The following is a 10,996-nucleotide window of genomic DNA, read 5'->3' on the forward strand; positions in this document are numbered from 1 at the left end:
TGAAGTATCTCACAACATTTCCTCCGTGTTCGTGAAAAATAAATGTAACAATCATATTTGTGGCTCATGTGCAGTCTAGTAGGGTTCTTGCTTCCTAGCTATTCTGAAACAGTAATCAATTGTTCCCAGCTTTCTGACCTGTCTCTTCCCTTCACTTCATGTCACTGGAAAAGACCAAAGCCTTCTGTGACTTTCTCTTGTCTGAGAAGTATTCAGTTCCCTTATTCTCTGACTTGTATTTCCTACCTGCTGAAGGTGAGAAAGTTTTCTCCTGACTTAAGCATTTTACTGGATACCCTTACTGCTGTCTTCCTTCAACCCAAAAGGTGACCTCCTGCAGCACCTTGCTCACTAGTGCTATGCAGAGATTCACTGGTGTGTGCACAGTGAAAATACCGGAAATTGGTCATTATGGGAAGAAGTTAGGTCCAGCCCCTAGCTCCCTGAGCTGTGAAAGACAGGCATTTAAAAAATGAGTAGATTATGCTTTTGAATAAATGTCAGTGATCACGAGTTGGTAAACGTTAAGTTGTATACATCCAAGTTGCAGTCTTTCACATACATGGCACATTTATATGCTTATATGAGGCTCCATCTTGCACCTGGTAAGATGGTATCAAAAATACGGATAGAAAAAAAGTAGTATTAGATATTTTTCTTGGCTTTCTGCATACCTTTAGTTATGGCAGGAGATAGTTCTAGGCATTGCTTAGGGAGTTCACTTGAGATCATGATAACAGGTTTGTTTCTGTTGTTGCTGGCAAGAACCAGTAGGAAATAAAATAATTCAACAGTGCGCATAGCACTGTAGGCCCTACCAGTTTCTTGAAAACAGTGGCTGCAAACAGGCAAAAGAAAGAAAAAGAAAAAGGAAAAGCAAAAGGAAAACAAGGAAAAGGAAAACAAAGAAAAGGAAAAAGGGGTTAGAAATGGAGCATGCTATTCTTTTCTTCTTCCAAAATGAGCCCTGGAAAAACAAGACTGCTCTCAAGATTGCACTCTCAACCTACAGAAAAGAGCCTGGACTGCCAAAGTAAGGATCATTTTCCATCTTTAAGCCTCCTGTAATTTTTTAGTGAAAAAAACACAGGAAAATGCCCACTGAAAAAAGCAACTGGTACTGAGTTTGAAAAAAATAAGTTTAGAATTCTGTTATCAGAAAGAAATGTTATTCCTAAACCACTTTATTGTGGTTAATTACTCAGTAGAAATATGTTGCCTCTGAGGATTTGATTTTTTCCCCTTTTGCTACTTCTGCGCACATTAGCAAGTAACCTGAATCTGGACTATCTCTTCTTGAAGCATGATTATGGTTATCTACAGTCCTGAAGAACTGCACTCTTCAGAGTTAAGAGCAGAGCAAAGGTCAATGGAAGCTCAGCTCATGACGTTTTACAATCCAGCTTTTTCTTCAGTGCACAGCCTGAGGAAGTCCATGCTGCAGTGTTTCAGTCTCATGAATGTCTTTTGGCGTTCACTTCAGCTTGTATTTAAAGCTGGATAACTGTTTTAAAGGGCACTTGAATTCAGTGTCCTTTGTAGCATACTGATCTGCGCCTGTTTAAGAGGTGTTCCATGTGCTTTTGGCAGATGATATTTCCAGCCATTCTCAATGTTTAGAAAGGCCAATTTTCTGAACTGCCTGCTGCTGTGTACGCTGTAAATCAAATTTGGGTTTTTGACATTATGGATAAATTCAGTATTTTAGATGTTGTTGTGAAAATAACAATGAAAATAAAATACCCCTCCAAAATATAAATGAGGAACCAATATAAAAAGAAATACAGGTTTAATCTTTTTATAATTTATCTTTTAAAATTTGGATTTTGTTTTGTTTATTTGTTGTTGTTTTGTTTTTTTTTTTACACTGGTGGGAGTCAGAAAAATCAGCTTTTCCTGTAGCAGTATGGGAATCGTTAGGCCCAGAATATATCACTGCAAAGGAGCAACATTGTTGATTTTGGGTAAACAAAGACAAGGGAAGATTCTCAGACAGAGACATGGAGTGTTCATGAGCTTACAGATTTCGACTCTCCCCACTGCCACCTGGAAGACATGAACTCAAGACAGAAAAGCTGTTTCACCTTGCTGCATTATGCAAAATATATAGCTGAATAAGGAAGACGGGGTGATATACTAGAATTCCCTTTCTGCTTCACTCATTAGAAAATAAAAAAAGAAGCTGTTGTGACAGAGCATGAGATGGAGCTTGAAATTCGGAGGGCCTGGAGCTGCTTATGTTTATGCTAACTTTAAACCACTTGTTAGGCAATTACAGCAGTTACACAGCTATTCCAGAAAGGCACAGGTCACAGTCCCACGTGTCTGGCAATCCCATACAAAATTTGTATAATTTCTTACTTCATATCTGTTAGCCTCGTACAAATGTCTCATGAACTATAGTGCTTATAGATATCAGGCATGCATGTTTATGAACCTGAATCACTGCCCAGATGAACTAATTGAGAAGAAGCTATAAGGGAAACTGCTCTTTGCAAATATTTATAAATGATGGCTCACTGGTTATGTCTGGTGCTGCTTTATGAATAAACAAGTACCCGGTGTGTAATTTAGCTATAGTAGATGTAGATAGTTCAATATTTAAATACAAGTAGAAATATATGTGAATGCTGTGCCAATTCATGTCTCAGTATTAATAATAAAAGACACATCTCAAAATGTGTGTGTGTGCACATGCACGTGTGCAAATTTTCTCCCTAGAAAATATATTCTTGGAAATACTAATCTAGTACATTTTGACACATATAGAGAAGGAACTATTTCTTCCAACTTAACATACTTTATTAATATGCATTACATATAACCCTTCAATTCATATGCTTGTAAAATCCAGTTGGGACCAATTCTATGTGGGAACTGCTACATTTATTTAGACATCTAAATTTACATTAAACAAGATAGCTGATGCTTTTTTAGTATAACATAGCATTGTTCTATAGGACAAAATGGTAATAACACTGAATCTGCTCAGACACTGGAGGTGTTGAGGGACTTACGGACTTGAGGCTTCTAAGTTTCATTAGCTTTCATATAATGTTGGCATATAGGATATCAGGGTGTTCACTCAAGCACTACTATTTTGGGTAATCAGACCTGATGACATAACGAAATGCCTTTCTTTTTGTCTTGTACAGCTCCTCATTTTAAAATATTATGCGTCTTAAGAGTGCTCAGCACCTCACAAAACAGAGTCCTTATGCAGCACAGTCATGCAGTTGCATTTCATTATGCTAACATTAAACATACATACACTTTTCAGACTTGGTACCAATTTTATACTGTTCACATGTTACGGTGATTTGCTGCTTTCAGGTTTGTCGCTTTTGCCTCACAGTAAGAGGCCAGTTTACAGTATTGCACAACCAGCTGCACCTTGGTAAAAAGAAATATATTGCAGACATGTGCTAAGCAATCATCCCTGGTATTGCTTTCCCATTGCACTTTGTTTCTGATCTGCCACACCAGGGTTATTGGAGGCCTGAGCCTCTCTGGAGCGAAGCCTGCCAAATGTGCTGAGGTCTGTCAAACTTGTGAGGCAAGTCTCTGAAGTCTCATCCGATATGAGGGAGGTTTTGTCTATACAGAGGCTTTCCCCTAAACAAAATGGATCAGATTGAAAGCAGTTGTAATCTGGAGCATAAATCGTACATCAAATAACAGAACTACAACTTGCCTGTCATTTTTTATGATGAAAATATGCATAACTGGTATTTTGCTGAGAAATACATAAATAGAATTTAAATATAAAAGAGAATGCTTGCTTTAAAGGAAAACTGGTTCTTCTGTTGAGAAAATATACTTTATCATGAAGATTAATTCAGGTATCTGGAACAGTATGTGTCTGCGGAATTCCAGAATGATTTGAAACAGATTCCAGTTGGGGAGCAAGGCCCACCTCAGACTGGTTTCCACACTCTTGTGTGTGGACCTGTGGACCAGGGTCTAAAAAGTTTATATCTCAGCAGGAAATGTCTTTTTTTCTCTTTTCACAGCAGGTGAGTCAGTCAAAGATGAAGAATGATACCAAGAAAACTCTTTCTAGCCCACTTTACCTTTCAGTCTTGTTTTGCTTTATTAAATTTTTTAAACAGTTCATCAGGTTAGTCACCAAGCTTTATTCTCTATTATTGTACTAATTTTAAAATGATACTATTTTGTCTGCAGGAATAATGAGAAAAAGTCATTGGGGATCAGCTGGGGATATATGGCCCCTCCTTTACTCATGCTCTCGTGGGGCGGATTAGTCATGTGTTGTTTTAACACATCCCTACAGGCAATGTCTTATTGCTTAAGGTTCAGAAATATGAATAATAAAACTAGACCAAAAGTATCTAGCTTGCTAGAAATTAAATTTAACAGCTTCAGCTCATGAATCCAGCTGTAAAAGTACATTCAAGGCATTAAATTAACAGGAACACGTGGAAATCTACAGGATCATATTGCAGAGGAACCAAGTTTTGTGTTTGTTTTACCAGATAATCTGGTAAAACTAGACAAAACATTTCTGGGTTTTTTTGTTGTTTTTTTTTTCCTAACATTAAACTTCTCATTCCACTAACAAAATTCTTCTTTGAAGAAACTTTACTGCTCTGGAACAATATGCACAACCCTAACTTGTCCTTCTCTCAGCTAGTCAACTTCCTTGTCCCTGTAGCAAGAAATTGGTTCACTTAGGAAGCATTATTAATGTGCTCAAGGGATTAGCTGTTGGTTTTGCTTTTGGTTTGGTTTGTTGTTCTGGTTTGGGTTTGTTTTTTTTCCAAATATACTGATTAATCCAACTAAAGATATTGCATCTGCCTACAAACTTCTTTGCACATATCCCTAGACCATCACAGTTGCAGCATTGCTTCTAGTGTTAGTATCGGAGAATATATCCATATAAACAGAAAATAATGACTAAACCCTTGCATCCTAAGAACAAACTCCAGTACAAACGGAGTTTATTTTTTTTACAAAGTAGAGACATTGCTGCTGCTACTTATTCTATGTAGAAAGCATTCAAATGCTGCAGTAATAGGTACCCATATAAAATCCCAGGGTAGATACAGGGTGCCTCACTGATATAATTGCAAAATATATTTGAGCCTTTTATGGAAGAAGAAGTTTCATGTAGGAAATGCCTGTGTTAAATCCTATGACTGTGCTTGAAATGGTGATGAGAGAAGTATGGGTGGCAGTGCACTGGGCTTCATAGAAAGGTGGGGTTTGTATCTATTATGAATGCGTCAGTGAGGACATATTTGGGTAGGCCAGGTTAAGGGCAGAAGTGAACATCTGGCAACTTGCCTTCCTCCAGACCCAACACCTGCACAAAGGCCAAACACTTTGTTATTACATAGGATTTCAGGATTTCTTATTGTATGAGGAAAATAAAGTGCTTTTTCTCCCTTGGGGCAAATCCTAATTTTACTTCTGAGGCCAAGATGACTCCTTCTGCATTGCAATTGTGTTTTGGCAGCACAAGTCAGGGCAACAGACTTTGATGGTACATCTCTGCACAGACCAGTGCACCAGTAATGGCCAAGAATGGGAGCCAGGCCAATGACCAGCTGCTAGCTAGCTCTCTTCTTTCTGCAGAGTATTGAGTGACACCATGAACTGGCTGTTCTGCTTACTTATCCCCACAGAAAAGATGAACTGCAGTCAAAGTCTTGGGTCATATTTTGTATGATGTCAGTTGTCCCTTGTTGCCCAGATATTCTTTATATAATTACTTCTAGACAGTTTTTTTAGGAGAAAGTTGATCTCATCACAGCCACATATCCATCAACTTTATTATCTCCTGACATCATCCCTCCTGCCCCTATATTGCTGTTGCTAGGTGACATGCTACCTATTGTGAAATCGCAGCTGAGTAAGTGTTCAAGTTAGCATGGTTACTGTCTTTTCAGGTATTGTATATGGCCTTCTGTAGTGTCAGAGATAGAAGAGCTTAGTTGTGGTGCTATAAAAGGAAGAAATTAATTCTTCCTTTAAAAAGATGACCTGATTAGTATTCCTATTTGAAACATTACATCACAAACTGGTGCACACAACGTGCTTTGCTTACATCAGAGGTATGTATTAAGATACATCTTTATGTACATAGTAAGATATAGCTATACCAGGCGTAAGGTCTATTTACCTAGTAACCTGTCTCAGGATCTGTTTCTAAGTAAAACTCTCTAATTCCACCTATTGTCAACTGGATAAATGGTTGCTATATTTTTTAACCTTTCTTTCATACCTATATTTTCATGCATATGGATACAAGTCCTTCTAAGAATCCTGCTAAGCTCTTAGCTTCCATGATATCTCATGTGAAGATAATAACTACTAGTTAAGAATTACCAAAATATATACTATAATAAGAATATTTTTATCACTTTGAAATGTTCTGCCTGCCATGAGGTTCATCCTTATTTTTATGTTACAAGGAAAAAATGTGACATCCTCAATTTAACCTTGGTTAAAATGTCATATTTTTCTGATTTGTCATGATGACATGTGTTAAGAATCAAAGGAATCATTTGCTTTCTTAATGGTATGGGAATATAATTTGCAGTTTGCTTTTAAAAGCTGAATCACTGTTTTCAGATATCATTCCTCAGGAAATATGTTTTCAATTATACCCTCCTCCCCTTTTTCTCTCAAACTATCTACAGAATTCATTTAAGCACGATAGATTTTTTTTTTGTTTTCTCACAAAAATATATCTCAAACACCTTCTTTTCTAAGTCTCAATTTTTGTTGGAATTGCTTATGTAATATGTAGAATATTAGGCCATTTATTTTAATAATGGCCAGTTAATCCTGAATGTGCATCACACTGCTTGTTGACTTCATTCACTCTCACTTTGATATGGGCTTTGAAAAGCCTGAATCATTGGTGTTATTCATGAAGCCTGTTAAGACTTATTGGCAGTAAAAATTTCTTATTACTTTAATACTTTAATTAATTTTTGCATTCCATGTCTGTATATAGTACCAGCTGCACAATAACTCATGACAGTACATTCTAGATAAACCACATGTGGAACAGAATACAATAATTACCACCCTTAACAGACCATTTATACTTCTGCATAATGATCCCAAATCTGCCTGGGCAGACTAAAGGATTAATAGGAATAAGGGTGGTGAATTATTCTTTATGCAGTTAATCTGCAACTTGATTTAGCTAATTGCTTCATATTTTACCAGCAGAAGACCTACTTTATCAGTTTTTGCTTTTTCCATACAACTCTCTTCTGGGCGAAACCTTCATCAGTGTTAAAATTTTGTTCCTTCTGGTTAGAACTGTACCTCCAGCTTTGGAGACCCCACTTTTTCCTCTGCTCCTACAGGCTAACTTTGATCTCTCTTCCATTGAAGAAGGGATCATTTTATTTCCTTTGTATCATATCTTGGAGAAGAGAAGGCTGTGTGGAGACCTCATAGCAGCCTCCCAGTATCTGAAGGGGGCCTACAAGAATGCTGGGGAGGTACTCTTTGCTAGGGACTGTAGTGGTAAGACAAGGGGTAACAGGTTCAAACTTTAACAGGGGAAGTTTAGATTAGACATACGGAAGAAGTTTACTGTTAGGGTGGTGAGGCACTGGAATGGTTTGCCCAGGGAGATTGTGAATGCTTCATCCCTGGCAGTGTTCAAGGCCAGGTTGGACAGAGCCTTGGGTGACATGGTTTAGTGTGAGATGTCCCTGTCCATGGCAGGGGGGTTGGAAGTAAATGATTTTAAGGTCCTTTCCAACCCTAACTATTCTATGATCTATATTAGTGTTCAAATGCCATATCAGTGATTAGCTCAGATATCCAACCATGACAAAGACTATTTCTTGGTTTTCTTAAAAAGGTTTTCAGCAATGCATCTGCTTCTTCATAGTTAATATGCTAATTTATAAAATCTAGTCACGACACAGATAAACAGAGATTCTATACTTTGCCTGCTGTGTTTTCCTAGCTGTTTCTGTCTAAAAGAAACAGGGCTGACTATTTTGCAAACTTTTTCTCAATAAAAGGCTTTAAAAAGCTGATCATTTTCTGATTAACTTTTCCTTCACATATTTTTCTGTTCTCTTTTGTCATTTTGATAAATTGAGATTAGGAACCATGTTTTATTTTACATCTGGATAAAGTCAAGCTCAGGGCAAATATGCAAGTATTGTTATATTTTCCTATGATCATAATTAGCATCTTATACTCATTAGCTGAATGATCTCATGCTGCGAATCACTGTTTTAGTAGAAACAAAATAGTCCACAGGTACAACTGAATTCCTTTAGAAAAAGCATCCTGTGAATTAGCATTCTGTGAACTTTCTATCCATACTATAAAAATCATATGAATCAGATGTGTAATCTTTAAAGCACAGCATCCTGTCTGTGATGGTAGCCAGCACCAGATGTTTTACACAAAGGTGTAAAAACCCCTTACAGTAGGCAGATGTTGGATTATTTCTCTATTAAGGATGCCTCATTCTAAACCCGAGTATTTAGAGATTGTCTGAAGCCCTAAGGGATGAAGTTTTATTTTTATTCCAGAACTTTTAGTGTCCTACTAAGTGTTGCTCTTTGGGAGTTTTGATATTCACCGGGACAACAGAGCATATGTTCCTGACTCCAGGCTATCCTGCTGCTAAACTCCAAATTCTTGCTACAAGACATGGAGATGTCTGTTCTTTTAGAAACAGTTGGACATACTTTTGCAATGGAAAAGTTTTGGCAACTTAAATATACTGGTCACTACTTCAGGCACAGATGTACTGTGGATAAACACCACTGTGTTTACAATGGGAACACAAGTTCATTGTCTCACGAACATGTGTGGTGACAACAGTACAGCAAAGAGCAGGAAATAGATGTTAATGAGGCTGAAGAGCCAAAGTCTCTCTGGGACTGATTGCCAAAGAAAGTTACAGCTTCCCTTCCTGACTGTCATGCACTGCAGCAGTGGTACTGCCTCTGTGGCTTCAGTGCTGCCTCTCCTATCTGCACTGGGTCTTCTGGTGCCCCATGGTGACATGCTCTCCTTCCTCAAAAGGCCCACTAAAAAGGGAGTATCAGAACTCAAACTGTTTCTGTTAACACTGTGCTACCCCACATCTTTGTTAACTTTATCCCTGAGCTTTGAATTACAAATCTGATCTCTAATAACTGAAGTATTCTGTCAACTTATGTTCCTTAACATGGTCTGAAACACCCCAAAATTTTAATGGTAATTCTGTGTGTTTGGAAAAGAATATTTTACAAATATAATGAAGAATAGTTTTAAGTCCAAAAGTCTATTTACCTGTTGTCCTCAAGGAAAACTACAGATCTCTAAGCATCTCTCTGTATTAGGAGCAGCAATACTTAAAGGACAAAGAAAAGTCAGAACTGTAACACTAATGATTACTATAGAACTTAATGAAACATTCTATGCATTGTTTTCAATTCCTTATTACTCAAATTCCTGCCTGTACAGCGATCCAATGTCAACATTTGGTTTGGCATTTAGGATTCTCTTCTAGGAAATGGGAAGTGTGGGTTCAGTACTCTAAAGGCTTCTCAAACTCTGAGCCAGGAATTTCATGGCTATTCCTTTCTGCTTGATGCTTGATATGCTGCTGGCTAAACTCCAGTGGCTACCACTTCAATATGTGGACATACAGCATTGTCTAGAAGAGCTACCTTATCTTCCTTCATCAAAGCAGAGAAGCAAGCCTGTAGCTAACAAGCTCCAAATAATAACCTGAGGGTGATGAGGACACTTAGCTCTCTCCACTGACTCCAGAAGAACGCAGCTTAGGCAGCCTAAAATCTCTCTGATGGCTCATAAATGCTGCAGTACTAATTTAAATGCCTATTGTAGGAGGCTTGACAAATACTGTCCATGACTATTTTGCAGTCTCATGCAGATCACAGAATCTTAGAATCATAGAATGGTTAGGGTTGGAAAGGACCTTAAGATCATCAAGTTCCAACTCCCCTGCCATGGACAGGGGCACCTCACACTAGACTATGCTGCCCAAGGCTCTGTCCAACCTGGCCTTGGAACACTGCCAGGAATGGAGCATTTATCATTTCTTTGGGCAACCTGTTCCAGTGCCTCACCACCCTCACGGTAAAGAACTTCCTTATATCTAACCTGAACTTCCTGAGGGACACCACTCATTATTGGTCTCAAATTGGACATTGAGCTGCTGACCACAACTCTTTGTGTGCAGCCAGCCAGCCAATTCTTTATCCACCGAGTGGTCCACCTATCAAGTTGATGTCTCTCCAGTTTAGAGACAAGGATGTCGTGTGGGACAGTGTCAAACGCTTTGCACAAGTCCAGATAGATGATGCCAACTGCTTTTCCCCTATCCATTAGTTCTGTAGTCCCATCACAGAAGGCCACCAAATTGGTCAGGCAGGATTTACCCTGAGTAAAGCCATGCTGGCTGTCACCAACCACCTCGTTGCTTTTCATGTGCCCTGGCACGATTTCCAGGAGACTCTGCTCCATGATCACAGAATCACAGAATCACAGAATCCCAAGGGTTGGAAGGGACCTCAAAAGATCATCTAGTCCAACCCCCCTGCAAGAGCAGGGTAACCTACAGTACATCACACAGGAACTTGTCCAGGCGGGCCTTGAATATCTCCAGTGTAGGAGACTCCACAACCCCCCTGGGCAACCTGTTCCAGTGCTCTGTCACTCTTACAGTAAAGAAGTTCTTCCTGATGTTAACGTGGAACTTCCTATGCTCCAGTTTACACCCATTGCCCCTTGTCCTATCACTGGATATCACTGAAAAAAGCCTAGCTCCATCATCCTGACACCTACCCTTCACATATTTGTAAACATTGATGAGGTCACCCCTCAGTCTCCTCTTTTGCAAGCTAAAGAGACCCAGCTCCCTCAGCCTCTCCTCATAAGGGAGATGTTCCACTCCCTTAATCATCTTTGTGGCTCTGCGCTGGACTCCTTCAAGCAATTCCCTGTCCTTCTTGAACAGAGGGGCCCAGAA

The sequence above is a fragment of the Lathamus discolor genome, chromosome 5 (genome assembly GCF_037157495.1).
Source record: "Lathamus discolor isolate bLatDis1 chromosome 5, bLatDis1.hap1, whole genome shotgun sequence".
NCBI classification, from domain to species: domain Eukaryota; kingdom Metazoa; phylum Chordata; class Aves; order Psittaciformes; family Psittacidae; genus Lathamus; species Lathamus discolor.